A 22,952-nucleotide genomic window follows, 5' to 3' on the forward strand; every position below is an offset into this window, starting at 1 on the left:
TGAATTGGAACCGGAATCGGTTCGAATTCTGATTCTGATTCACATGTGGGTTTTTTTGCATCGGGCCCGATCGCGGTTTTGTTTATCGGCTGTGCCCGAGCCGATAAACAAAAAACCCACCCCGACCCTTTAAAACAAACCCCTTAGCTTCCCCCACCCTCCCGACCCCCGCAAAAACTTTTTACAGGTACATGGTGGTCCAGTGTGGGTCCCGGGAGCGATCTCCCGCTCCGGGTCATCCTCCCGCTCCCGGGCCGTCGGCTGCCACTAATCAAAATGGCACCGATGGCCCTTTGCCCTTACCATCTGACAGGGTATCTGTGCCATTGGCCGGACCCTGTCACATGGTAGGAACACTGGATGGCCGGTGCCATCTTGTGCTCCTACCATGTGACAGGGGCTGACCAATGGCACCGGTAGCCCCTGTGACATAGTAAGGGCAAAGGCTATCGGCGCCATTTTGAATACTGGCAGCCGACGGTCCGAGTGCAGGAGGTCGCTCCCGGACCCCCCGCTGGACTTTGGCAACTCTTGTGGGGGTCAGGAGGGTCCCCCAAGACTTGCCAAAAGCCCCTGGTGGTCCAGCGGGGGTCTGGGAGCGATCTCCTGCACTCGGGCCATCGATTTTGAAATATCGACGATATTTTCAATCGTCCGAAGCCCGATTCACATCCCTAGTAAATAGTGCTGTCTCTGACCTATGAATGAACAGAGGAAGGATTCTCTTTAGAGAATAGTTTTCCCCCAGCTGTGTAGGCTGTGGGGAGAGAAGAAAGGATTCACTATTAGGTCACAAGTTTGATGACAGTCAATATAAAAAACAAACCTGAGCTTCACAGAGAATCCTCACAGAATGAAAGGAAGAAAGCCTATAGTACTAGAGCTGAAGGCAACAAAAGAGGGCATAGTTTTGGAACAGAGTTAAATCTATGAATAAATCACAACTGCCCATATCACTTCTTACTTGAGGGGGTTCAGTGTATGATATGAGGCTATGAATTCTTGTATGGGGGCTGGAAGTTGGCAATCATCACATTGTGCAACACCACTTCTCTCCCACCTTTCTTGATCTGTTATGTAGATACTTATTTGCTGATTTTTTTTAAATAAGATATCAAAAAAGTTGTAAAACCTGGTTGGGAACACTATGAGATTATATTACACTGATGAATTGTGATAACATTCATCATAGCTTCAACACTCAGGATATGCTTTTCAAGGTACTATACCTGTACATGTTATGTCAGTTTCTGATAATAGACTACAGACAATTTGAGCAAATGATCTTATGCTTAATTGGAAATGAAAGCAGAAAGATTGAATGGTAGTATAGCAAAGGAAGTGAAGATTGCATTTTATTTAAAAAAAATGAAAAATAGGGAGCATTGTAAGATAGAATAAGATCCTAGAGATATTCCTTTTCTTTTTATATCTTTTTCAAATCTTCCTCTTATTTTCCTTCTCATCAAAAGCTTCACTCTCTTCTGCTTCATTTCTGAAGCATCTTAAGAAGTGAGTTGCATTTTTTCTGCTTCTTAGTATTATAAAAATATTTATGATACTGTAATCCCCAAGGACAGAACAGGAAAGGGAGAGCTTTTGCACTGGCAGAGGGCCAAAGTGAATAACCTCTCTCCCTCACTTTTCCACCAGTGGCAGTCACATATATTAGAAGACATCTTCTCTGTACCATAATTATTAGAAATACCAGAGGTTTCCATGGAAGTACGAGAAAGAGGTAAGTGCCATAAGTTTCGAATGTGGAAAAAATGATGAGTGATAAAATTCTGAAATATAATAGGTGCTAATGCATATTAATAAATTCTAGGGATGGGCATTTGGGAGAAAAGAAATAGTAAAAGAGATTAATTTTCCTATTTCATTTCAGGTCATTATCAAAACAAAATGAGTTAAATTCCAATGAAAATTCATCAGAATTTCGCTTTTTTTCTTAAATCAACAATACAAAAATTTGCCAGTTAGGCCAAGGCCTATGTCAAAGCCAGGGCCTCTCCTAAGGAATAAGATGAGATGCAAAACAGGCAACTCCAGCCTATGCCCAAATGTGACTCTGATGTCTCATCAAAGCATAGGCCCGAGGCATGAGCCTTGACTAGGCATAGGATGCGACCTGATGAAGGAACCATGGCCCATGCCCATGAACAAAGTTGGCCTAGGCCCTGGCCTGATGCCAGAGCCTTTGCCAATACATGAACAAAAACCTAGGTCTGTGAAATCCCCAACCCCTCCACAGATCTTGGCCCGAACCCAGGCCCAACACTGGAGCCTGACCAAGCAGCTGGGTCCTGATGCCTGGGCCTAGGGCTAGGTCAGAGCCCAGAACTGGGCCTAGGCCAGGGGCCAGGCCCAAATCCAGAGCCTATTATGGAAAACAGATTCTGATGTCTGGGCCTCGACGTAGACCTAGGCCTGATGCCAGGGCCTAGCTCAGAGGCCAGATCCCAATGCAGGGTCCTCAGCCTAGGCCAGGGCCTAGGCTCAGAACTGATGCCATGGCTTGCCCAAGAAGCCAGGGCCCGAGTCAGGACCTAAACCCAGCATCAGGACCAGGACTAGAGCTCAAATATTAGAGATCTTCTTCACTGTCTTCTTTCTTCTTTTTTCTTCTTTGTTATGATGCTGTCCTCTGGGGACATGCCAGAGTTAATTTACTCTGGTGCATCGTCCCCAGCAGAAGGCACTATTTTGCCATTTTGATGTATAGCAGTTCAATGATCTGCTGGTCTTCAAAATGGTGCTCTCCACTGGGGAGCATGTGCTGGAATTAATTAACTCCAGCACATTCCCAGTGGGTGGCATCATTTTAAAGGAGAAGAAAAGAAAGAATAAAGAAGATGGTGAAGGTCTACGAGGCCGGCCGGCCATCCAGTGCTCCTACCATGTGACAGGGGCCAGCCAATGGCACGGATACCCTGTCACATGGTAAGGGCAAAGGGCCATCGGTGCCATTTTTATTAGTGGCAGTCGATGGCCTGAGAGCGGGAGATCGCTCCCCGCACCCCCACTGGACCACCAGATAATTTTAAAATGTTTTTGGGGGGTCGGGAGGGTGGGGGAAGCTAAGGGGTTGATTTTTAAAGGGTCAGTGGGTTTTTTTTTATCGGGCCATCTGCGCCATTTTTATTAGTTATTAATAAATCATTCCCGAAATAAATGAGAGGTGGGTAGTTCATCGGGGCCTCATATATTAAATGCCCAGTAGCTAGGCTAATGAAAGCTTATTGTAGCGCAAGCTTTACTTTATTTATAATCATTGGTCCCGATGAGCTAATTTTATAAAGGACACTATGAATATAGCTGTCCCGATGCACCTGAAATCTCAAGTTGTACTGTGAAGTTGTACTTAACTTGCAACTTTCAATTCAATGTCCGGCATCAGAATCGCAGTGCTGATGGTATGAGTGGTAAAGTGGTGAAGTCCGACTTTGTTCCGACACGTCGTGTTTCGGAGGGAACCTCCTTCCTCAGGGGGTCGGGTACCGCTGTTACCTTCTTCTATTGCTGCCTGAAGATGCTTGACATTACTGCGAATAAAGAAAGTACAAGAGACCGGTGCGCACTAAGTCCCACCACAGAAACGAGATGACAGTGTGAATTGAAAGAACACTTACTGTATGCAACATACTGACTTGAATAGCTGCGCTGAAAAGCGTCTCTATGTGATCCTGTAAGTGAAACAATGCATAATAAAAGACACCAAAGTTGAAAAAATTTTTAAAGGAAGGGGGGGCCTTATGCCCATATATATTATTACCTTCTTGAAGCATAGTCTGTCGCTGACCGTGAGTAAACTATCGGCAGCAAGAGACTCTGGAGACGCTGACCTTTAAGAGAGCAAAAAAGGCGCCAAACTTGTGAATGTATCCAAATAAGGGCACATACGTCATATCCACAGCCATGTTTGAACGGAGGCTGTCCATAAAAGGGAAATGACGTTGTCGACGGCCATTTTGAAAAACATCGGCCCGGGATATCCCTTGATTGTCCTATCAGGTACGCCATTTTAAAACCATAAAAGGGAAATGACGTAGTAAGGGGCCATTTTAAAAATGTTGAAACAAAAGTGTATTCCAATCTATCCATAAAAGGGTAATGACGTCACTGTCTGCCATCTTAGAGAGGAGTGAGATTGGGGGAGTAATCCTATAGAAGAGAATCTAGATGAGAGTATACCATTCAATTTTTTCATTGAGTCCCCGTGGTTCCACAGATTGTAGGCGGTAAATCCATTGATGTTCTTTTAAATTTAATATAGAAAGTCTGTCCCCCCCCTCTCTCCAGGATTGTATAACTTGTTCTATAATTAACCACTGAAAGTCTTCAAATTTGTGTTGATGAGCAACACAATGTTGTACCATAGGTGCCTTGACATCGAGATTCTTGATCCGGCTCCTGTGCTCAATGAGGCGGACCTTAATTTTACGTTTAGTTCTGCCCACGTATATTTTTTGACATGGGCAGATGAGACCGTACACCACATACTCTGAGTTGCAGTGTACAGAATGTCGTCGTGTGATTCGAACCTTGGTATTAGGGTCTTGCCATTCAATGCCTGTGATGGCCTGGGTACAAAAACTGCAATTACCACATTGTGTCTGACCCGGAGGGCCAGGACATCTCGTTTCTGTGGTGGGACTTAGTGTGCACCGGTCTCTTGTACTTTCTTTATTCGCAGTAATGTCAAGCATCTTCAGGCAGCAATAGAAGAAGGTAACAGCAGTACCCGACCCCCTGAGGAAGGAGGTTCCCTCCGAAACACGACATGTCGGAACAAAGTCGGACTTCACCACTTTACCACTCATACCATCAGCACTGCGATTCTGATGCCGGACATTGAATTGAAAGTTGCAAGTTAAGTACAACTTCACAGTACAACTTGAGATTTCAGGTGCATCGGGACAGCTATATTCATAGTGTCCTTTATAAAATTAGCTCATCGGGACCAATGATTATAAATAAAGTAAAGCTTGCGCTACAATAAGCTTTCATTAGCCTAGCTACTGGGCATTTAATATATGAGGCCCCGATGAACTACCCACCTCTCATTTATTTCGGGAATGATTTATTAATAGTTGATTTCAATTTTTTCCTGATCATTGAGGATCCATTTTTATTAGTGGCATCAAAATGGCGCCGATGGCCCGAGAGTGGGAGATCGGTCCCGGGGCTTCCACTGGACCACCATGTACTCGTAAAAAGTTTTTGGGGGGGGTTCGGGAGGGTGGGGGAAGGTAACGGTTTAGTTTTAAAGGGTCGGGGTGGGTTTAGGGGTTGTTTTGGTGTGCCGGTTTTCCCGCCCTCCCCCCAAATCCCCGATTTATGATTTTTCACGATAAATCGGGGGGATTTATATTGTATCGCGTACTCTAACGATTTTTGACGATTTAAAAAATATCGGACGATTTTTTAAATTGTCAAATTACGATTCACATCCCTACTATCCTGAGCTTTAACAAAATCAAAAAGAGAGACTAGCTACACTTCATGCAAGTTATCTTTCAGCAGAATCTATGTGTGAATAAGGTAGGAAAAATAGTAAGAAATTGGATTTTAAAATAAAAATAATTACCTGGGTCCTGGGATTGGTAGTGGTGGTCCCATGATAGAAGTAGGACTTGTGCTAGAGACTGACCAGGATGTGGCTATGGTGGAACCTAGTGTGAACCACAGTGTCAGGACAGAAGCAGAACCTGGTATGGGCAGTGAGGTGGTATAGTGCTACCGCTGTTAGTGGCATTGAGAGAATGGGGCCATGAGTATCTCTGTGAGTGACAGTGTTGCCGGGTACCTATGGGAGCAAAAGAGGAGCTCCCTGCAGTGTGAATCAGGTAAGCATGGGAGCAGAGCAAGTGAACAGCATGGGTTTGGATCACTGCTGCTTTCGCCCCTTCTGCCCCATTTCTGACTGCAGCAGTGATAAAATCAGGTCATTGCCATTTTGTGGCTATGCTGCCATAAAAATAAAAGTTTTTTAAAAAGGGGAAAGAAATCAAAATATATATTGAAAAAACACATGACTATAAGTCATGAAGGTTTAAAAAATATCTCCATGAATTTTTAAGATCTGAGGAATAGAATGGCAAACCCGATGCCAAAGAAATCAAAATCGGCAAAAATATAATACAACTAAATAAAAAGACATCTGAGCGGGTTTTAAAATGGAAAAATTACTGAAAAATAATGATGATTTAAGCATAATTATAAAGTGCCAAAAACACAAAAAAATGTGGGTAAAATGAATTTAAATAAGGTATGGGGACATCAGTACGAAGGTAGGAGTTTTGCAAACATGTCTTACCTTATGTCAAAATTAAGTGGATTTGGTCACCATTAAACTTGCTAGTTTCATGAGGCAAAAATGAGGGAAAACTATAGGGCAAACATTTATTACTTTTGTGACATTCTGTAAACATATTTGGAATAATTTTTAATTTTCAAAAGTTTAGTTTATTGTAAAATTTGACTCCATTGCACTTAAGTTTTGTGATCCAGTCTGGATTTAATGCTAAAATTCTAGTCCTTTCAGCAAGCACAAGTGCAGAAATGGCAACACTCTGAAGTCATCTCCTTGTCAACAGAATGGTTACATGGAAAACAGTTTGTAAGAAGGCCAGCATAACCATACCAAAATTGGTCAAAGTAAAGTTTCTCTTGAAGTACTAAAGTTAATTTAAGAATTATAAAGCTTACAAAACTTCTCAAATGTTATATACACCTGTGTCACGGGGAAAAGAAAGCTGCCATTGGGATAATTAATAGGGAATCCAGTCAGCATAAGAACTATTTTTTCCTATTAGTATCATGAGGGCAAGGATCCCAACCCACAGAAAACACAGTGACAGTTATAGAATGTGAGAGAGCAGTGCTGAAGTTTGATCAGAGAGGAAGTGCCATATTCAGACTCCTCTCTAAGGCCTTCAAACAGTTATAAAAAAAAAAACTCAGGACAGTGAGAAAACTGTAAGGAACTGTGTATGTGTGAACCCCTCTTGCCGTGATGCAGCCTCACAGGTAGAGTCCTGAGACCCACGCCAGCAGTGGGTGAGCGAGACATGGCATGGACCAGACTATGACTGAGTCCAAAAATCTGTTCAAAGACCAGACTGTGGCTGAAGCTAGGCAAGGACAAGACTGACGGCTTGAGACAAGGCTGATGGCTTGAACCAAGGCTGAGGCTGAGAATACAGAACCAGGCTGAGAAACTGAAGACAAGAGCCAGGCTGGTGCTGAAGGCAGGAACCAGGCTGGAACTGAAGGAAAGGACCAGGCTCGAAGGCTTGAGCAAGACAGAAGACTGGAACCAGGAGAAGCAGGAACCAAGAGACCTTCTTGCTGAGGCAATGAATCCAAGTCCAAACAAGCTAAGTAGTCTTGAGCTTGTGGCATCATCATCAGGGCAGGAACCCGACTCTCCTGCCAACTTGCTCTGAATTGTGTGCACCGATGCACACGCATGACCTAAGTGTCTCTTCGCCGGATCCTAGTATCACATGTGTCAGAGCATCTAATGGTGGCTCCCTGCCTCACAGTGAACATCCACCACCAATGAGTCTGGGAAGGTGACTGGATTATAACAGTATCCCCTCCTCAGGCCTCTTCTCTTTGGATTCTGAGGAGATGAAGGTACTATTTTACCAGCGCAGTATTAGAAATTGCATTCCAGTCAGCTTTTACAGTTTCTGGTTTTAATACCAGCCTCAAACTGAACAAATCCTTTGGTGTATTGTTCCAAGTCACAACTAAACAGATTAAATTCAAGCTTTACTTACTCAAACTTTTAACTACAGCAGGTTATTATTGTCCAGCACATCTCCACTGATAACTTTATCTTTTAACTAAATTTCCTTCCGCACTAATGGGTACATTTTCAAATCAGCATGCGGGCATCCACATGTGTGCACTTCCTGGCATGTGCACATGGACTCGTGCACATTCACGCCGATTTTATATCGGCGTGCGCATGGGTGCTGACTCACATGCACAGGGGAAGTGAATCTTTAAGACATGTGTGCTGACGCAATCAGCCCTTTCCCCAGTTCCCTCCCAGTCAATCCAATAAAGAAGCGGATTGTGAGGAAATTTCCTAACCCTCTACCTATCCTTGCTCTCTTTTCCCCTCTCCTCTTCTCTCCTCTCCTCTCCTCTCCTCTCCTCCCCAACCCCTAAACCCTACCTACCTACCCTAATGTTTTTTGTTTTAAAATGTACCTGCTTCTTCGAGCAGAAAGAAGTTGTGCACACCGGCCGGCTGCCAGCGCAAGCTGTCCAAGCCAGCCCCTGCCCCTGCCCCGCCCAGCTCCAGACCCCAGCCCTCCCCTTTTTAAAAGCCCATCACAGGAGGTATGCCTGTGGCCAGGCCGCTTGGGAAATGTACTCGGCGCATATCTCCCTGGATTTGCGTGCCAGGCTTTCAAAATCGGCCCCTAATTTCTCCTTTTGCTTACACTTCTCTTCCAAGGTTCTCTTTTTCTAGTAGAACTGTACCACTAGGTAAAATATATCCCATATCTGCCAAGGAATAAGGGTCTTTCTCTGGTCAAAAAATTCCCATTGCTCTCTTTGACAAAAAAAAAAAAAAAAAACTATTTTTTTTTTTTACTAGATTCAACTACACTGATATGCTTCTTGAACTCTCAAAGTCTCTCTCCAATCTGTCTCCTTTCCCCCTTACAGAAGCAATAAGCATGGGACACTAACTACTTGTTTACTTTTCTCCCCATCCTCCTTGTCAAGTGCTTTTATGCTTATATTTATGTTTATATTTCCTTCCTAGAGAAGGCTCTACCTGTCAGCAAACAAAAAAACATAAACTCTGATTCTCTCTTTCCTAGATTCCATTCTTCAGGGGCTCAGGCAACACATTATTTATTTATTTTCTATTCTGTTGCGATACTATATGCAAATTTATAAAACTTTTATATAACTAATGAGAAAATTTAGATTAGGTCTGAAAAGTTGGGTTTCATTTGGACTTGCCCTAGGTAATTATGAACTGTGGGTAATTGCGCTCTGATCATAGGATTCAGACTTCCATCATAATGAAAAGTAATTTAATGCATTACCCCCAGAGCAGCTAGTTTCATAGAAGTGCAAATAAGAACAGTGTGTTCCCTGCTCAGAGGGAAACTCTTGTTCTGAGGCCTAAATACTACAGAAGAGATCATCACATAGAAGTGATCTGATGTATTCTGACTAAACACCCAACAACCTTTTCATAGATGCTAGGAAAAGAGGGAAGTTTTAAACTTTAGACCTTTTTTCAGCAAAGGACATATGAAAATTATATTACAGATTTAAAATATCTAAGTCTAGCATGCATGTAATGGTATTTTAAGATGCTCTGTATATAATATATTTTGGAATTTCTAAGTGCTTCCTTTAATTGGAGGTAGAACATCAAGATCCTCTCAAGAAAGTAAATCCTAGTTATTTTGATTGTAGATGTTTTGAGTTCAAACAAAATATTAAATAGGTTCTATATAGTCTATATTTAGTTCATATTTATTTTGTCTCTACATATCTTTGCAACCAATGAAATTCTTCTTGTTGTAAACAACAACCAAAAAGCAGACAACAGAAATGATAAATGATCTACGTATTTTTTAGTAGCATGGTGCATTGCCATGTGACTGAGAGATGAAGCTTTAGTAGGAGAGGTCAAAAGATCCTAACTTCCAAAGGTGATGCATCTGTTGAAGCCTTTCAAGCTTTCAGAAAAAGCATGTTCAACAAGCCTTCCAACATGATCACAAGAGTATTTTCCTTTCTGTCTCCAGCATGTTTTGTTTATTTTCAGAGCAGGTGTTTTATAACCATTAAGGGTCTCTGATGCAACCTTATCACAGAGAGGTAAGCAAATAAAGCAAACACACTATCAATTCATGGAAGATTTTTTTTTTTCTCTCAAAAGGACCATCTGGTAACTAAAAAGAAAATGTTGAGCTGAATGCTTTGTACCATCCTCTTCACAATTATCCTGCTTGAAAAGCTAGCAGAAGTGCTGCTGTTATATGAGGTGCTATTGGTTTCTATACCTTTGTGTCTTTTTGATAGAGTTGGATGAACACTGTAACTTTTCACTATATGTACAGTGAATTATATTCCATCCAGCCAACTGGGATTACTGGTTTCAGAAAAATACATTATTTGCCATTTGGTCGTTTTGCGTGGACTGGCCAATGTGGCCATTTCTTTCATTTAGAAGCAGAACCAACACTCTTGTGCTGAAATTTGTACCCCAGGTGCATCACTATATTGCAGCTGTAAGATCCACTGCTTACAGGATGGATATTTTATACAACACATTACATTGCAGGTCCAAAGCCTTAAAATGCTATTGGCAAACTAATCATTTTGTTTCCTACATAAAGCCATTTAATCTTTACCCTCATTCCCTTCAAATTATCTCTTCGTTCCTTTTATGGGATTCAGAATTTAATTTATTTTTGCCATTTCAGCTGTTGCAACAGAAGCAATCTTTCAAAAAATACAAGAAATTCTGGAAAAGAATAAATTGTGGATATCATCTTGCTCAGGCATTGGCTTTTGGCTCCTATCCGGCCCGATTTTAAAAGGGCCACGCATGTAAAAACCAGGAAATACGCATGTGGCCAGGCCTTGCACACGCTACACGCATTTTACAATGGGACCAGCACGCACGTAACCCCTTTTATGTGCCGAAGTGCAGGACCTGCTGAAAAGGGTGGGTTGGGGGGCGTGGTCTGGGCAGGGAGGGGCGGGTGGGGGGGGGGGTGGACTGAGATAGCGCCATTAGCCACTGTCCTGGAGAAACGTATGGAAAATAATGTTCCTCTGGAGCAGAAGTAAGTATTAAAATAAAAAATTAGGGGCTAGGTAGGTTTAAGTTAGGGGTCATGGAGGAGAGAGGAAAAGGTAGGAAGGGTAGGTATAGGTTTAGGAAAGTTCCTTCCCAGTCCGCTCCTTAATTGGTATGGACTGGTAGGGAACTGTGGGCCGGCCGTTCGTGTTGCCATTCGTAGATTTTAAAATCCCCCCCCCCTGCACGCGAGAGTCGCAGGCCGCGCATGCCGGGAACCTCATGCACATAGACATGTGCACGCGGGTCTTAAAATCAATCCCATAGTGAACATGCTGAGGTAGATTTTAAAAACATACTCGTGCGCGCAAACAAAAGTACGCTGGATTTTATAAGATACGGGATTTATAAATCCCGAATATGGGATTTATAAAATCCGGGGTCGGCACGCGCAAGGGGGTGCACATTTGTGCACCTTGCGCACGCCGAGCCCTGCGTGCGCTTCCCGTTCTTTCTACCCCCCCGCACCTTCCCTTCCCTTCCCCTACCTAACCCACCCCCCCCCGGCCCTATCTAGACCCCCCACCTACTTTTATCGGAGAAGTTACTACTGCCTCCGGGCAGTAGTAACTTACACGTGCCGGCGTGGCAGGCCCCGACACAGGCCGCTGTGTCGGGGCACTCGGCCACGCCCCCGGACCGCCCACACGCCCCCAGAATGCCCCGATCCCTAACCGCACCCCCTGGCCACGCCCCCGACCACCCCTTTTTGCAAGCCCCGGGACTTACGCGCTTCCCGGGGCTTGCGCGCGCCGCCGAGCCTATGCAAAATAGGCTCGGCGCGCGCAGGGGGGGATTTGGGGTAGGTTTTCGGGGGGGGGGGGGGTTACGCGCGTATCTTACACGCGTACCCCTTTGAAAATCTACCCCAAATAGTTTTCCTTTGCCAACCCTATCTGAAACATAAAAATCTACCATTTTTCTGTGTCCACTACATTCACATGTAAATGTTGACAAAGTACTAACATTAAAATCATTGAACGCTACCACTCAGAGTGAAAAGGAAAAGCAGCTTCCTTTGGAAAAGAACAGCATGCTTGGAAGATCCCTTCCTGACTATGATGTATGGCCTCAAGCTTCCTGAAAATAGAAACTTTATGTTTAATTGATTTATTTGTAATGATTCTGGCTCAGAGTAAAGACTCTTTGAAGCTGATTGATTACTGCAACAAGCTTAAGATTTCATACAACAAACCTTTTGTAGTAATAAACAGTAGAGCAATAAAGCTCTAAGGCATGGTGTTTCCCTTCACATTAAAGTAAGGATTTGCAACTTAAGTATGTGAGGGACATAGTTTATGTGCTCCCAAGAAGCAGACATAATGAACTATTTCTTTTAATGGCAGATTATCCCTGTTTCTATTTCCTGGAGTGAAGACCTCGCAAATTGATGTATCTGTCCTCTGAGGTTTTCAGAGAGGCATTATGGCATTTTAAAATATTAATATGAGAGTACATTTAGCTGAAAGTAGCTAGTCTGGTAGTCTCTTGTGGCTGCCATGTCGGTCACCAGAGACCTCCTGTCTCTCAAGGCAAGTGATTTACTCTAAGTGTATCATTAGGATATACTTTTTGTGAATTTATGATAGAGCTTATTTTTTTTTTTTTATAAACATAATCTTTTCTATAAAAAATTAAGCATTCATGTTTTTTTTTCCTCTTGCTCTAGGTTTCTTAAAAATCTGCTCAGTGTCATGGGCAAGTATTAAGTGCCCTGGGCTGCAGCAGTAGGTTTTTGCTGAACACTGATTAGCCAGGACTGGATGTCACATCTCATTATAACTTTCCTTAGTGATGATTTTCCTAGGACCTTCCCAAAAGAATTTACAATTATTTCTCCAATGGAAAAAAACAAAAAGCAAAGTTACAGTAAGTTGTAATGTATGGACAGATGAAGACAATGAGCAATGAAATTGAACATACAAGCTTCAACTAAAGCAGGAGCATTGGCAAAATTTCCCATTCCAATTTTTATTTCATTGCGGAGGAGACAATGTCGTTTAAAGTCCTTCTTCATCCTGAGCTGCTCCTACTTTCATGAATCTAAGGAAATTAAGGTGTTGCTGTTTTGACCCAACTCAGAAGTAAATCCCCATGCATTTTTCACAAGGGTGCACACAATGCATAAATATAACATAGAAAGCTAAGGAATGGATTCAGGAAAAACTGTTCTTAAATATAGAGGCACTTATGCACAAAGGTACATGAATTATATTCCAAAAATGCTAAAATATATATAAAATAAATATGATAGCACAGAAAAGAATTAGGAGATCTAGGAATAATGCAAAAAGAGAAAGTCATGGTTCCAGGAAATAGGCAAGCTGACACATTGACTAATCTAGCTAGTACTGCTGTGTTTTAAGCAGCTTTCTGTTACAAGTTTTTGGGGTTTTTTGGATTTCAGTAGTAGGTGAAATGGAAATATAAAGCAGTAGAACTAGCTAGACTAGTCAGTATGTCAGCTTGCCTGTTTCGTAGAACCATAACATGACTCTCCCATGTTATTTTATTCCTGGGTCTCATACTTTTGCTATATTTTCAGACTTTTAAAAATCAAAACATATGTATAAGTGTAGAAAGAGATGGATTTGACTTCTAAAATGCTTTTATTTCAGTATAAAATCAAATTAGTAAATTACACATAGATACACATAAGCATAAAAAAATGTATTTATAAATTCAGCAACAGATCACCATCCACAATTTTACAAAGTACATTAATTGCCCATTTTACTTTGAACTTTTAGATGTCATTAATACTTGAATTCTGGTTTGATTCTTGTAACAATCATGAAATAGAAAATATAAACTGCACTAGAAATTCTGTTCTTGCTTTTTTACAATACCAAATTTGCATTGTCCTGACAGGAAATTTGCAAGACAAACAACCTGTCTTTTTTAAAACCGATAATTAATCCCAAATATAAAGACAGTGCCGAAATATATAGCAAAAAGAGAATAAATGTTACTCATAAAATAAAAAAGATTTTAACCTAGGTCATTGTAGGAACAAGCAAAAAAATGGTTTCCCTGAACAGAAAGGACAGCAGGTCTGTGACACCTCAGGGTTTAAATTTCTCACAGATACATTGGTGGAAATCATTCCAGACAGGACCCTCCACTGGAGATCTCCAGAGTGTTTTAGGATCAGAGGTTTATACAGTGTTCTCCAGGCAGGCTTCACAGACATCTGTCCTTAGCTCATCTCTGCAAATGGTCTCCTCGAGATTCTTGATGGGGTGTCCACTGAAAAATGTTTCTTTTCATTTTGTTTTTTCATGTTTTGAGGGCAAAAAGAGGGGTTTTTGTTTTCATTCGTTATCTTGATTCCTTTTTTTTTTTCTTTAAAACAAAATAAAATGAAATTTTAAAAAAGAAAAAAAAGAAAAAGAAAATAATGGTGTCGGGTCTAGGCCCCTACTGCTCAATGTCTCTAAATTCCCCCCTCCCTAAACAAACCCCAGCACCTCCAAACTCCCAGAGCCTTTCCCCTCTGCTAGACCCCTTACTCCTGCCATTTTAATGTTTGGATAGAGTCAAATTGTTTAAAAAGCCCTCTCCAAAATTGCCAGGATCCTTCCTACCCTAGAGACTTCTCTGTCTCCCACCACACACACCTCCTACCTCACCCAGTAGTTGCCAAGGTTCCTTCCAAATGGGGCAGAAACAATCTCCTGATGCCTCTGCCCTGATAGTGCTGTACTTCAAATAAAAAATAAAATAAATTGTATTTGCTTTTTATTTCATTTCATTTCTTCAATGTAGGGCAGTAACAAGTCCTCTGGCATCCAGCAGAAATTATTGTAATCCACCAAAGGATGAATTATTTCCAAAGGTATGTGCACTGTTGTGCCACACCTTCTTCACCTGCGCATATAGAGATGGTGCAAAGTACGCAGACACTTAGAAGATGTGAAATTTCTACTTGCTAATTTTCAAGGAGAAAACAAAAACAAACACATGGAGTTTCTCTTTGAACATTTGCATAACATATATCTGTAGCATTGCAACTATATTGCATACCCTTAGTTCTTAACATTGTCTATTTCCCCCTTTTGCATCAATGATAGCTTGTGTATGAGGCCCTTTATTTTCTCATGTGGTAAAGCTGCCCATTCCTCTTGGCAAAAAGCCTCCAGATCCTGTAAATTCTTTGGTTGTCTAGCATGAACTGCACGTTTGATTCTTCCCAAAATGGCTCAATGATGTTGAAGTCAGGATACTGTAATGGCCACCCCAGAACCTTCATTTTCTTCTGCTGCAGCCAACATTGCCATGTTGGAAGTCCAAGTGCGCCCCATGCTCAGTTTCCTGGCTGATGAATGCAAATTCTCCTTCAGTGTTTTCTGATAAGATGCTGCATTCATCCTGCCATCAATTTTGACTAAATTCCCTGTGCCACTGTATCTCACCCCCACCCACACCGCAAAAAAAAAAAAAAAAAAGCAGCAGAGATCTGGCTCCATGCTTCACAATAGGCCTTGTTGACTCAACTCCACAAATAATATTTATGGTTGTGACCATAAAGTTCAATTTTGGGTTCATCACACCAAATTAAATTGTTCCAGAAGTTTTCAGGCTTCTCTAGGTGCTGTTTGGTGTATTATAAGCAGGCTGTTTTGTGGTGCTGGTGCAGAGAAGCCTGAATTTCAGTAGAAATTGCTTTCGGTTTTTCTTTGTATCCTGACAAATTTTCCTTGCAGATGAGTCTGAAATCTTTCTTGGTCAACCTGACCGTGGCATTATTTTCTACTTTTTGATCAGAGTTTGAACAGTACAGATTGGCAATTTCAAATCTTTTGTCATTCACTTTTGTACTACTACACTTTTGATTATTTGGGTTTATTTTGCTGTTAAGTATGCCTAGTGGCCTATTATGGTAGCTAAATATGTATAATGGGCCAGAATTTTAAATCTACGCCTGATTTTATAACATGCGCGCATAGCCATGCATGTTATAAAATCTAGGGTCAGCGCAGGCAAGGGGATGTACACTTGTGCACCTTGCACGCGCCAAACCCTAGGGGAGCCCCGATGGCTTTCCTTGTTCCCTCCGAGGCCGCTCCAATTTCGGAGCGGCCTCGGAGGGAACTTTCCTTCCGCCCCCCCCCCCCCTTCCCCTTCCTTCCCCTACCTAACCTATCCCTCAGCCCTATCTAACCCCCCCCCCGCCCCCGAACTTTGTTGATGAAGTTGCACCTGACTCCAAGCAGGTGAAGGTTGTGAGCCCCTGGCACAACTGCTGTGCCAGAGACCTCAGTCCCATCCCCAGCCCGCCCACTCTCCACCCATTTTTTCAAGCCCCAGGACATATGCGCGTACTGTGGCTTGTGCGCATCACCGGGCCTATGCGCTCAACCCTTTGAAAATCCACCCCAATATCATCTTTTAAGATTTACAGTCTCTGCATACACTTTGGGCTAGAATTTAAAAGCCCTGCGCGCATAAATCCTGCCGGATTTATGCGCGCAGGGCACTCATGCGCCGGCGTGCCTATTATGCATAGGCCGATGGCGTGCGCAAAGCTCCGAGACGCGTGTAAGTCCCGGGGCTTTGTAAAAGGAGCAGGAGGGGGCGTGTCCAGGGTGTGTCCGGGGACGTATCGGGGGTCAGGGGGCAGTCCGGGGCAGGTCCAGGGGTGTGGCGATGGTTCGGGGGTGGGCCGGAGGGCAGTCCCGAATCCCCCCACACTGCAGCCTGTGCTGGGGGATGCCAAGGTGGCGCGCGCAAGTTACGCCTGCTTCAAGCATAACTTGCACAACAAAGGTAGGGGGGATTTAGGTAGGGCTGGGGGGTGGGTTAGATAGGGGAAGGGAGGGGAAGGTGGGGGGGACGAGGAGGGAACGGAGACAGGCTGTGCGGCTCGGCACACGCAGGCTGCCAATTTTGCACAGCCTTGCACGTGCCAACCCCGGATTTTATAAGATACGCGCGGCTAAAATCCGGCATACATTTGTTCGAGCCGGTTGCGCATGCGTGTACTTATTTAAGATCTACCTCTTGGTCTTATAGGATTTATGTGGGCATGGAGAAGTTTTTTGTTCTTACATCCAATTTTTTCAAGATCTTTATGGGAGCAATCTATGATTCTAAAGTGGTATGAGATTACAGCAAGTACAAGCTGATGGATGGCTTGAATCTTATTCTGTGCTGTTAAAGCACTTTTCAATACCAGTTTCAGTCTTTTATAGTACTCTTTGCTGATATTTTCTTTCAGTGATTTGTGCTGGATTTTTGCACCTTCTTCTTCCCTTAGATATATATACATCTTAATGCTCAAATGTCTTTATATTTCATCCTTCAGTCAAAAAGACATTTTCAGTTTTGCTTAGTTTTCCTTTAAGAAAGATCACCTCAGCCCATTTATTCAGCTCAAATGTCATCCTAAAGTCATCTGAGAAGCTTTTCACTACACAGTGTTCCACTAAATGATTATTACAGGATCTGAAAAGCTTCAAGTAATCTACAAGTACCATGCAAGATGTTGTTTGTGGATAATTAGTATCTCAAGATTTAAGGCTAAATGCACAGCCCAGAGAGTTAATGGAAAGTACTCAGTGGGTTTATTGCCAGATAAAATAAGAGTAGTGACAGCTAATCTCCCTAAAATATTCCTTTCTGTATTTTGATTTTGGGAATGGAAAATTGTCCATCTTCTGAATTCAGATGACATGAAATTTGCTACATTTTCATAGTGAGCTTGATGTATTTGATCAATCCAGGGTTAAGTCTGTATATTTCAAGGCAATGCATTTTTCAAGAGTGTAGGATGCTATTGAAAGTTTTCTTATAGTCAAACATTCAATAGCATCCCACACTCTTGAATAATAAATTACATTGAAATGTACAGAGTACTGTAATACTCATTGTTGATATTTTCTCTCAGTGATTCTATACTGAGGTTTCAGTTTTTCTTACAATAAGCTATGATAGCTTTATTCATTATCAACTGGTCTTTGGTTCCATATTCTCATTTTTAATTGCCCTTCCATTCTATCACCTTTATATTATAAGAGTCTATATGATCGTTTATTCTGTCTGCATCTATTGCAGTGAATAACATATAGATTGCAGGTAAGCACATTATTGGTCGGTAAGCATTGAAGAATCTTTAGTCTACCAAAATGTAAAGTTTTAATACAACCATTCTGTTTTGTACAAATTTCTACAAACAACTACCCCAGGAGAGTTTTCTCATCATTCCAAAGTGTAAAATCATACTCTACTTTCAGACTTTCTCAGTAATTATATTTGCTGTAGAATATTCAGTTTATTATTAGGGATGTGTAGAGCAAAAGTTTATGTTCATAAGTCCATTAGTCGAAAGGGGGTCCCATTTGCGGTCAATATGGACATATGGAGAATTCCATAAGTTGAGTCTATGTCCATACGTGCAAATAAAAATTTAAACCCCTCACCCTCCTTAATCCCCCCCCCAAGACTTACCAAAACTCCCTGGTGGTACAGCAGGAAGTCAGGACGCCATTTCTGAACTCCTTTGCGAGGAGCACGTGACGTCGGCGTCACGTCGGAGTGACGCGGCGTCACGTGATTCCCCGCGCAATCGCTCCGGGGGACCCTCGTTGCACCCAAAAGGAACTTTTGGCCAGCTTAGGGGGGTCAGGAGGCCCCCCCAAGCTGGCCAAAAGTTCCGCTTGGGTCCAACGGGGGTGCGGGAGCGGAGGAGCACGTGACATCGGCGTGACGTGCTCCTCCGCGCCTCCACTCCCGGACCCCCGTTAGACCCAACCGGAACTTTTGGCCAGCTTCGGGGGGGGCAGGAGGCCCCCCCCAAGCTGGCCAAAAGTTCCGGTTCGGTCCAACGGGGGTCCCGGAGCGACCTCCTGCCACATGACCTACCTGTCACGTGGTAGGAGCACAAGATGGCGCCGTGACCATGTGACAGGGGCTGGCCAATGGCACGGGCAGCCCCTGTGACACAGGCTATCGGCGCCGTGAGGAAATCGCAAAGGAGTGCAGGGATGGCTTCCTGACTCCCCGCTGGACCACCAGGGAGTTTTGGTAAGTCTTGGGGGGGGGGGGATTAAGGAGGGTGGGGGGTTTAAATTTTTATTTAGGGAACCGGGAAACGTATGGACAGATCCACAACTTATGGATTTCTCCATACTTCCATATTGAACGGAATCGACCCTCACCTTCAACGTATCAACGTTTCACCGAAAACATTTTGCCTGCACATCCCTAATAATGGAAGCTCTTAAACTCGTATTCCAGCAAAAGGTTTGGCAGTGCTATTGGGGGAGTCTGCCGTGTTTCGATTTTGGGCTAAGCATCGGGTGAAAGTGGAAGCCATGACCTGAGATTAGAGCCATGAGAAGGATTTTCCGAGCGGAACCTTAAGCTCAATCCGAGAGGCAGAGGTTAACCTATAACCACATGGGGGTACTAAGTTAAAGAAGCAGCTTTCTTTCATTTGGAGCTAGTATTTCTACTCACTTAGTACATTTTGTAAGCAATGTTGGTTGCTTAGTTTAGGAGCAGGATGACATCATGCAGAACTGGGAGGGGTAGGTCATGGTAGGGGTTGGGGGTTCCGTGGTTGCTAGTAACCTGTCTTTTAAGTACTTAGTATGGTGGAAGCCATCTTTGCCCTGAGCGCTCAAACAAAGGGGGCAACTATTTTTATTGTGGGCATTTGCACATGTTGGGGCCATCTTTGTAAAGGGAGATTAGGTGAAGGGCAGCAGCCATTTTTTTGTGGGGCAGAGAAGTGCAGGCATCCATCTTATATAAGGGATGCTGCATTTCTGAATTGGCAGGAGCTGCCTTGTGATGTGTGCTACCTACCTGATGTTGATTGGCTTACACAGGAGTCTTAATACAAGCAGACCAGAGGAGGGAGGTTACAGCATTTTACACAAGGATAAAAAAAAAAAAAAGCCTCCTTGTATTTATTATTAGGTTATGTATGTGCATGTTGTGTATGTCAGCATGGCTGGGGGACAGTTATTCTTTCCTTCCTTTCCAGTTCATCTAAAGCAGCGGTTCTCAACTGGTGTGTCGCGACACACCAGTGTGTCGCCAAGCACCGGCTGGTGTGTCTCATGCTCCCGGTCTCTCCCGCTGCTCTTTCTTCCCTGCTGCCGTTGCCGCCGTGCTATCAGCACGTTCAAGCCCAGTGGGAACGGCAGCAGTGCTAAAAGAAGCTGTGGTACCCATGGCTGGTCTTTTCTTCTTCCCGCGCCTGCCCCCCCCCCCCCCCCGTGACCCGGAACAGGAAGTGATACGTGGTGCGCGGGAAGGAGAAAGAGCAGTGCCGCGTGATAAAGTAGCAGCGGCGGCTGCAGCATCGGCCCCCGAGCAATTGAAGCAGCCGGTAATTGAGAAAGGAGACAGCAGCATGAGCCTCCCGCGGTCGATAGAATTCTTCCTTCTTGGCCTGCGGGGGCTGGAGGAGGAGGCTGCTGCAGCTACCATTTGTGCTCGGGGGGGGGGGGGGGGGGAGAGAGAGGAAGTGAGTGAGAGAAAGAGAGAGAAGCAGCCAGCCAGCCAGTGTGTAAGTGAGAGAATGTGTGTGTGATTGAGAGCCTGTGTGTAAGTGAGAGAATGTATTTGATCGAGAGCATGTGTGTGATTGAGAGAAACTGGTCAGAGAGCTGATGTATGTGTATATGTGAGAGACAATGAAAGTGACTGCTCAAGGAGATGACTGATGTGTATGTGAGAGTGTGAGACAGTCAGGGATGTGACATATGTGTGTGTGTGTGTGTATGTGTGTGTGTGTGCGTGTGTGTGTGTGAGAAAGAGAGAAAAAGCATGGAAGTGAGAAATCTGGGTATGTGAGAAAGCATGGGAGTAAGAAGCCTGGTGTTGTGGGGGTGTATGTGAAAGAAAGCATGGGAGTGAGAAGCCTGATTATGTGAGAGAGAGCATGGGAGTGGGAAGCCTGTGTGTGTGTGTGCATGTATGAGAGAGAGACTGGTTGGTAAGGTGATGGTGTGACTGGTGTGTATGTGAATGTGAGAGAGAGAATGTGATTCAGGGAATGAGAAGCCTGTGCATGTGGAGAGCGAGCATGGAAATGAGAGAGAGACTGGTGTGGGTGTGTGTGTGTGTGTGTAACAGAGAGAAAGTGATTATGGGAATGAGAAGCCTGTGCATGTGAAGAGAGTGAGCATGGGAGTGAGAACCTGGGTGTGTGTGAGACACAGCATGGGAGGGAGAAGCCTGTATATGTAAGACAGAACATGGAAGTGGGAAGCCTGTGTGTGTGTGTGTGTATGCATGAGAGAGATCAGGTGACTGGTGTGTGTGTGTGTGTGTGTGAGAGAGAGAGAGAGAGAGAGAGAGAGAGAGAAAGTGATTATGGGAATGAGAAGCCTGTGCATGTGAAGAGTGAGCATGGGAGTGAGAATCCTGTGTGTATGTGAGACACAGCATGGGAGTGAGAAGCCTGTATATCTGAAAGAGAATATGAGAGTGGGAAGCCTGTGTGTGTGTATTCGCATGAGAGAGATCAGGTGACTGATGTGTGTTTGTGTGTATGTGAGAGAGAGAAAGAAAGTGATTATGGGAATGAGAAGCCTGTGCATGTGAAGAGTGAGCATGGGAGTGAGAAAGCTGGGAGTGTGTGAGATACAGCATGGGAGTGAGAAGTCTGTATATCTGAAAGAGAACATGGGAGTGGGAAGCCTGTGTGTGCGTATGCATGAGAGAGATCAGGTGACTGGTGTGTATGTTTGTGTATGGGTGTGAGAGAAAGAAAGTGATTATGGGAATGAGAAGCCTGTGCATGTGGAGAGAACAAGCATGGGAGTGAGAGACTGGTGAGTGTGTGTGAGAAAGAGAAAGTGATTATGAGAGTGAGAAGCCCATATATGTAAGTGGAACATGGGAGTGGGAAGCCTGTGTGTGTGTGTGTATGGCATGAGAGAAACTGTTCAGGAAGGTGACTGGTGTGTTTGTCAAAGACTGTTTGGGAGATGATTGGTGTGTGAGAGACAGAAACTGGTCATGGGGGCATGACTGGTATGGTGTGTGTGTGAGAGACATGGGCCCTAAGGAAGAGGACCATGAGTATAGAGCTTAGCCACTACTGCTGCTTCTGGTGTGTGCTACAGCCTGCATGGAAGAGGAGTAGGAGAGCTGCTGGAGGGGGTAAGTAAAGATGGCTTTTTAAGTTTATTTTTCTTGATTGACTGCCATTTTAATTATTTAATATTATGTGATGTGTCTGCTTTTTTTGAAATATTTTATTGGTGTTTGGAGAATTTTTAATAGTTTTTTATGAGTTTCTAATTGTTGGATGTTATTCTGTTCATAGTTGTTGTGAAACATTTATTCTGCTTATTAGTATAGTTTTACAATTATTTCTATGTGGGGATCTATAGCTGCTTGCTAGTTCTGTTTTCCTAATAAGAGGTGTATTGGTTTTTAGGGCCTGATTTAATATTTGTAGTGTTGCCTTTTCATAGATAGGGTTGCTCCTGTTTGAGTGTATTCCATAATACAGGTGTAACTGTGTGCGGATTAGTTTATGTGCATTACTACAGATCCTGGGAGTTTGTTAGGTCGGTTCTGTGTCTGTTACCGAGATATTTTACTAGCATGTAAGCGTTTTATCAGTCTTATTTGTTGTGTTTTCTCAAAAGGACATGCATTGGTGGTAAACTGCTGTCTTTTCATAAGTAGGGCTATTGAGCCTGGAAGTAGAAGGAGTTTGAGTTGCTGTTACTGAGATGACACCAGAACTAGAGATGTGAATCGTGTCCTTGATCGTCTTAACGATCGATTTCGGCTGGGAGGGGGAGGGAATCGTATTGTTGCCGTTTGGGGGGGTAAAATATCGTGAAAAATCGTAAAAAATCGAAAAAACGTAAAATCGCAAAACCGGCACATTAAAACCCCCTAAAACCCACCCCCGACCCTTTAAATTAAATCCCCCACCCTCCCGAAGCCCCCCCCCCAAATGACTTAAATAACCTGCGGGTCCAGCGGCGGTCCAGGAACGGCAGCGGTCCGGAACGGGCTCCTGCTACTGAATCTTGTTGTCTTCGGCCGGCGCCATTTTCCAAAATGGCGCCGAAAAATGGCGGCGGCCATAGACGAACACGATTGGACGGCAGGAGGT

The sequence above is a fragment of the Rhinatrema bivittatum genome, chromosome 1, assembly GCF_901001135.1.
Source record: "Rhinatrema bivittatum chromosome 1, aRhiBiv1.1, whole genome shotgun sequence".
Lineage (NCBI taxonomy): Eukaryota > Metazoa > Chordata > Amphibia > Gymnophiona > Rhinatrematidae > Rhinatrema > Rhinatrema bivittatum.